The following is a 7,500-nucleotide window of genomic DNA, read 5'->3' on the forward strand; positions in this document are numbered from 1 at the left end:
AAGGAGCAAATAAATAAACAAAATAGATAAATAAATATATGAATAAGTAAATAGATAAACAAATAAATTGACAGATAAATGAATAATTAAATAAACAAAGAAATAAATAAACAAATGGATGATTCATTAATAATGTGTAATTATATGTATCCTGTACCTGTTCGGGGACTAATACTTTGATTTCTATAGGAGTTTCCCCAACTGAATTAAACCATCTGGTTGCAGCTAGAATGAAAATAAATAGTCGCATACAGACGCCCCAGGGCTCAACAATTTGGCGTTGACTTGTTTCCTTTTTTATATTGTAAAGAAAAGAGTTGAAAATAAAAACCAAAGAGAAGAATGGAGACTTCTCTCAATCGACTTAAATAATATGGCGTTAGCCAGAGTATGACCACACTCACCCCCGGGGCTAACGAAGACCATCTTTACCTCTCGACCTGATTCTCTTACTTCAACAAATTCGTCTGACGACATGTAGCGTACAGCTGTGAGACCAATGACAGTCCACAACGAGTTTATCAAGATATCACGGAGCTCCTACCCCTTATCTCAAGGTCAACTTTGCTATCTATTTGAAGGTCAGACATGTGTTATCAAAAGCAGCACTTTTCGGTCCTATGGTGTCAGCACATTATTTCAGTCGGTGATTGTTGACGACTGGCGTCGTATTACTATTGTAGCACAACTATCTCATGATGCCATGTCAGCAGACACCTACTTGATTTAGAAATATTCTTGAAAAAATATTCTTGAAAAAGCGCTTGGGTAAGTCGGGGTCAGGTGGTATTCTTCTTCTTCTTCTTCTTCTTCTTCTTCTTCTTCTTCTTCTTCTTCTTCTTCTTCTCTTTCTTCTTCTTCTTCTTCTTCTTCTTCTTCTTCTTCTTCTTCTTCTTCTTCTTCTTCTTCTTCTTCTTCTTCTTCTTCTTCTTCTTCTCTTTCTTCTTCTTCTTCTTCTTCTTCTTCTTCTTCTTCTTCTTCTTCTTCTCTTTCTTCTTCTTCTTCTTCTTCTTCTTCTTCTTCTTCTTCTTCTTCTTCTTCTTCTTCTTCTTCTTCTTGTTTCTCTTCTTCTTCTTCTTCTTCTTCTTCTTCTTCTTCGCGTTCTTCTTCTTCTTCGCGTTCTTCTTCGCGTTCTTCTTCCTCGCGTTCTTCTTCGCGTTCATCTTCGCGTTCTTCTTCGCATTCTACTTCGTGTTCTTCTTTGCGTTCTTCTTCGTGTTCTTCTCCGCGTTCTTCTTCCTCGCGTTCTTCTTCGCGTTCTTCTTCGCGTTCTTCTTCGTGCTAGGGATCCCGTGTTGGGTTCCCCCCCGAGGCCGAGGCCGAAGGGGAAAACGAGGGATTAGAGCGCGGAAAGTTGCGGCCGTAGGCCGCTGTTTGCGCAGCCAAGCCCCCTGCGAAGCCGGGGAGGGCGAAGCCCGTGGCTTGTATATATATATATATATGTATATATATATAAATGTGTGTGTGTATATATGTATATGTATATATATATATGTATATGTATATATGTATGTATGTGTGTGTGTGTGTGTGTGCATGTACTGTATGTTTGTATGAATGTACATATATGTATGTATGTATATATATATATATATATATATATATATATATATATATATATATATAATATATATATATATATATACATCTGTGGTCCAAAAGTACGTTAACCTTCGCCAGGAAACATTTCCCTGTGGCCAGAAGCTTCACATGCATTTTCTGTCTACTAACTCCGGGGCAAATGAATCGTTTTCTAGTGTATGTTAACTCCCCATTCTCCACAGACATACCTCTAAACAGGACACTATTCTCACCTGTAAATGATTCTCTCTCTCTTTCTCTCTCTTTCTTTTCTCTTTCCTCCCCTCCTCCCTACTTTCCTCTTTCTCCCTTTGCTTCACATACTCCATCTCACCCTTTCTCTCTCTTCCCTACTTCTACAAACCTTCCATTCCTTTCTTTCAACTGAAGAACATTCTCTCTCTCTCTCTCTCTCTCTCTCTCTCTCTCTCTCTCTCTCTCTCTCTCTCTCTCTCTCTCTCTCTCTCTCTATCTCTCTCTCCCTCTGTCCCTCTCTCTCTCTCTCTCTCTGTCTGCCTATACTGTTACTTCCACTGTCGTTAACAGTGTTTACTACCACGTCTAGTGTCCCCTTGTATGGTCCCCTTACAAAGGATTACAAAAACGGAGCATGCGGCAGGAGGCCATTTGGTCCCTAACTAGGTCGGATGCGCTAAAATTTCATAAAGATAAAAGAATAAATAAATAAATAAATAAGTAAAAAATTATAATAATATAGATAATAATAAATGAAATAAATAAATGCATAGGTACAATTAAATAATAAACAGGTAAATAGTAAATAATAATAAATTGACCGCTAAGTAATGATAAATTAAAATCAAACAAATAATAAACAAACAGACAAATAATAACAAACAAATAAACAATATAAAATAAATGACAGTCATTACAGCATCTTGCTTAGATGTCTATCTGTAAGCTGAAGTTCCTGACGTAATCCTATGAACTGAGCTTTACTAAAATTGGGTATTTTAGATACACAAGTACCTATTCTAATTTTTTTTAACAGTTTGAATGAACTAAAATGTGATCGCTATTTGCAATAGTTTCACCAACTTCTACATCAGTTATCATGCCTTCACGGCTAGTAATCAATAGATCGAGTAAATTTCCATGTCTTGTGGGCTCTTTTACCGAGAAAATCTATCAAGCGACTACATATATGGCCATGTTCAAGGGTCATCCAATCAATGTCAGTAAAATTGAAATGACCCATTATCAATAAATCCTGGTTGCAGAAACTAGACAGTTCTTAAAACAATAGTTTGTTGTCTGCTAATGATAACGTTTTTGGCCTATATATTACACCTACATTAATTTTTTGTTCATTTGTTTGGGTTAATTCTACCCACAAACTATCATATGCACCCTTTTTTACTTTCTCTAAAACACAGGCATGGACATTGCTTTTAACGTACAATAGAACACCCCAAACCTTTCATTGTGGTTTATATCCTGATGAAAGTGTTTAAATACCGCAATATTAAATACAGCTTCAAACTCTTTAACATTTAACCATGTCTTGGTTATTCTTGTCATATTGAGATTTTCACTTTTGACATACGCCTTTATTTCTTGGAATTTATTCCTAATACTACGAGCATTAAAGTACATCGTATTAAGAAACTCGTGATTATTATTATTTTTTTTGACACTTGTATTTCAACATGATGCCTTACATTATAATTTTGTTCTTTATTGATACATTGCTCTATATTGACATTTGATCCTTCATTGACATTCCATGCTTCATGAACATTTGCCCTATCACGGACATCTGGTCCTTCAAGGTCATTTGATCTCTTATGTGCACTTTGCCCCCCTACGTCACCGCGTTCCACACCTGCCACCCGTCGTTTGCTGACATTCTGTCCAGCATCCCTTGCTAAAATGATATTCGGTCCTCCACTGACATTATATCCTACCGTGATATTTTGTCGTCCACTGTCATTGCATACCAACGTGATATTTTTTCCTTCACTATCATTATATCCCATCTTGATATTTTGTCCTTTTTTCTTTCACATTCTTTTCATCACTGTCTTAATATAGGTTAATCACTCAATTTCCATTACATATTTTCATCTGTAGGCCCCATGCCTCAGGTCATCCGACTTAGTATAGGAGAAATTAAACGATTGAGATATTTTCTTAATTTTATTTACTATTTCTTCTACAACATTATTGTCTTAGGTACACCAGAGGACTTTGATCACCAAGTCAGTTCGCCATGATTTCTTCAGTCCAATGATCTTTACTCTTACATCTAAGTGCCTCCCTTAAGGGCGTGACTTTACACCCGTGAACCAATTAGATTTTCTCCTCCTCCACCCTTTCTCCAATCAGAAAGACTGTTACAAACGTCTTAAGCAATACTGCTTACTCAAGCAATCTCGAAATCAATGTGTCACTGGCTTAGTTTACATACTATTACATCAGCATTATACAACAATAAAATCGAGTCCCTAGAGGTTGTTTATAAGTTTTAGACGAGGAGCGAGATTATGCAAATCCTTCGCGGCTACTGTTTACCAAACATCCAATACATAAAAATGAAATTCTCGCAGCCTACTCCTCTATCTACCTTACTTGTCTACCTTTATCTACCAGCCTCTTACTCTCTCCCCCACCTCTCTCTCTCTCTACACCCAACATTCTTTTTCTCTCGTATATTTGTCAGTCTGCCTGTCTTTCTGTCTGTCAGTCGTTGAGATTCGCACTCACCTTATAAATGCTTATATCCAGATTTGAGTCCAGCAGCTACAAGTGACTGCCCCTTTCCCTGTCAGGTCAAACACATAAGACAAATGCGTATGTGCAAGTATTGCAAAATAAATCAAAACGTCATAACTACAATTAATTATTTATTTCTAGTGTTCAGCACGGCTGAGAAAATTACATCTAAATGACACTATCGACTCGAGAACCTGCAGTACGATTTCTTTAATTTGTTACACGTCAGCACTCAATTTTTTTAATCTGGAAATTTTCTTCAGAATGGCTTATTCATTTATTTATTCATTTATCTATTTACTTATCAATTAATTAATTAATTAATTAATTAATCAATTAATTAATTATCTATTTGTTGGACTATTCGTTTCATGATTTTCTAATTTCACCGAATTTCATATCTTAGTCGTGTATGCTATTTTCTTGGCGTGAGTCTAAGACTATTTTGGCAATACGCTTGCTGTAGTAGAGATTACTGTAGTTATTACAATTATTACTGTATTGAATAGATTGATAAACGAGGTGAGAAGGAGAGCGGAGATGGAAAAGGAGACGGCAGATAGGGTTGATGAAAGAGTATTGGAATGGTTTGGACACATGGAAACAATGAGGGAAGTTAAAGGGGTGTAGAAGGAAGAGGTAAAGTGAGTGAACATAAGGAGACGACCTAGGATGAGAAGGATGGATGGATAGGTGAAAGGTACGTTAAGCAAGAGGGAATTGTCTGTTGAGCAAGGAAGAGAGTGGCAGTAGATAGGGGTGAGTGGAGAATGGTTGTGTATGGATGATGTTGTGATGCAAGGAAGGGACGGGGTGGGGGTGGGTGTTAGGGAGTGGCTATGAATGAATGATATTTGACGCGGCTTTGGTGGGCGATGTAAATTCTTGGATAGACTTTCTATTTATAGGCATGTACTTGGTATATTTTACAGCTTTGGGGTATGTATCCCCTACCTAGAATAAAGGAGAAAGTCTCCCTAGTCTCCTCTCCCAGGTCCCTGACCTAGACTGGCTGTCTAAGCTGCCTGTCTATGGCGAGCGCAGTCATTGTTTATAAATTGGAAAAACGCTTAGGTAAGCACGTTTCGTGTAGGGAACGTATTTGTGATCAAATATACATTATACGGGTATTAGGTACATAGTATATGGGTTTAGTAGCATTACTTGTGGTTGTGGTTAGTTATGGCGTATATATTGAAGTTACGATAATGTAGTTGGGGTAGATATAAGAAAGGGGTCGATGGATCTGTCTGGTGACATTAGGCACTTACTTGTTAGGTGATGGCGCGATGGCGTCATGTTGTGAAACGTTAACATTCCTTGAGTCATGAGTTTTGTTATTGAGAAAATGGGAGGTCAGCGAGAATTGGAGGTCTTGGGGAAGACGAGTACCATCTCGTATGTGTGTGGATTATGTACTACTTTTCCTAAACCCACTCTGTTTCTTACCAACAACTTCCTCTATTCCTATCCTTATCCTCTCGATCAAAACCCTCCAATAAGCCTTCCAAATTTTACTTAACAAACTGATCCCTCTGAAACTACTACACTTACATTTATCCCATTTTCTTTCGTAAAGCGGAACTATACAGGCACTACTCCAGTCCTCCTGCTCTCTATCCTTCCTTGGACACACATTAAATAGCCTCACCAGCCAGTCTACTATAACTATACCTCCCTTCTTCAGACACTCAGTATGACACCCATCTAACCCAGGTGCCATACCTACTATCATCATTTTCAGAGCTACTTGCACCTCATCTGTTCTTGTTTCTCCTTCATTTTCATGAAAGTAGCAGTTGCCGACAAGACTGACGAGTTAAACACCATATGAGGACGGAGCCTTTATTTGTACGACGTTTTGCTTATTACAGCTTTTTCAAGTACTTATTACAGCTTTTTCAGGTGCTTGAAAGAGCTGTAATAAGCGAAACGTCGTACAAATAAAGGCTCCGTCCTCATATGGTGTTTAACTCGTCAGTCTTTCATTTTCCTCTCCCATCACCATAATTTTCTTAGTGGCTTCCGCGGCTACCACCAATCCCTCTGTATCCTCCTCCACATTCAACAGCTCTCTAATATAATCCATCCACCTTCCCCTTACCACTTCCTCTTCCATTAATATCTGTCCATTTGTGTCTTTTACTTTTTCTTCTCTACTTGACTCATCTCCCCTTCCTCTTCTAATTTCCTTCCATTTTTTATTTTTTTTTATTTTCGAAGTTTTCTGTCATGCTCATCCCACATTTTACATATGCTCTCCTTTTTGCCTCCTTCATCTTTTGTTTTACAAATAAAATCGATTTTTACCTTTCGATAATGAAAAGTGTGTCAGATGCTGCCAGCCGGTCGTTACGCGTGCTGTAAGTTCTCGTTTCTGGACATATGAACCTGACCCAATTGAACCTCTGGTAGTAAGTGTTCAAGACGCATAATCTGAATATTTGCACATGTTTACATGAAATTAAAACTACAAAAAATCACTTAGATATTTTAAAGTTGCATCATACACCAGTACGACGCTGCTGTGCCAGGTTCATGTGTCTGCAGACAAACATACTAACAATGAAATTTGCTGCGTCAGGGTACTAGTCGACAGGAGTAAATTAATTTTGTTATATATCATTTCCCTGGAGATGAGTTAAGATGAAAATCATTCTGTCTAAGATACATCCAATGCTCTATTATTAAACAAGGAGTAATAGGATAACTAAACTAAATCGTGTAGCAATGCTTGCACAAATTTGATAAAGTCGATATCATGGTAAACCTTGGTAATAGCACTGAGGCCCAGAGTCCCACAACACTCTTTTTGATACTGGAAATTAATTTCCCTTATTTAATAAGTAACTTTCAGTCTTCATACCTGATGCTGGCATATCAAGACCGAATGTTTAACTTTTCGCTCGTTTTACTTTCGGCCATCAGAAAACTGTTGGTTCCTAACCTCAAGCAAGGTTAGATGAAAATCACTACATGTTTTTTTTTCATATCAATATTAGATTTCAAAATCTCAACATCTTTTGATAGCTGAAACTCACCAAAGCTCTCTCTCTCTCTCTCTCTCTCTCTCTCTCTCTCTCTCTCTCTCTCTCTCTCTCTCTCTCTCTCTCTCTTTCTCTCTATCTCACTCTCTCTTAATTTTCCTGTCTTTCTCTTTCTTACACCCACCTCTCTCTATCA

General features: G+C 37.7%; 1 protein-coding gene across 1 annotated transcript in view; it reads right to left on the bottom strand.

Moving 5' to 3' along the window:
* Positions 1–3,727: 3,727 nt before the first annotated feature.
* LOC143039873 (gamma-butyrobetaine dioxygenase-like) overlaps positions 3,728–7,500 on the bottom strand; it is a 75,713-nt gene continuing 71,940 nt past the window's right edge. Inside the window, exon 10 of the mRNA XM_076210173.1 lies at positions 3,728–7,500. This exon is cut by the window's right edge and continues 234 nt beyond it. The gene's annotated coding sequence lies outside the window, so the exon portion shown is untranslated.

The sequence above is a fragment of the Oratosquilla oratoria genome, chromosome 27 (genome assembly GCF_046742065.1).
Source record: "Oratosquilla oratoria isolate Oo_2021 chromosome 27, ASM4674206v1, whole genome shotgun sequence".
Classification (NCBI taxonomy): Eukaryota; Metazoa; Arthropoda; class Malacostraca; order Stomatopoda; family Squillidae; genus Oratosquilla; species Oratosquilla oratoria.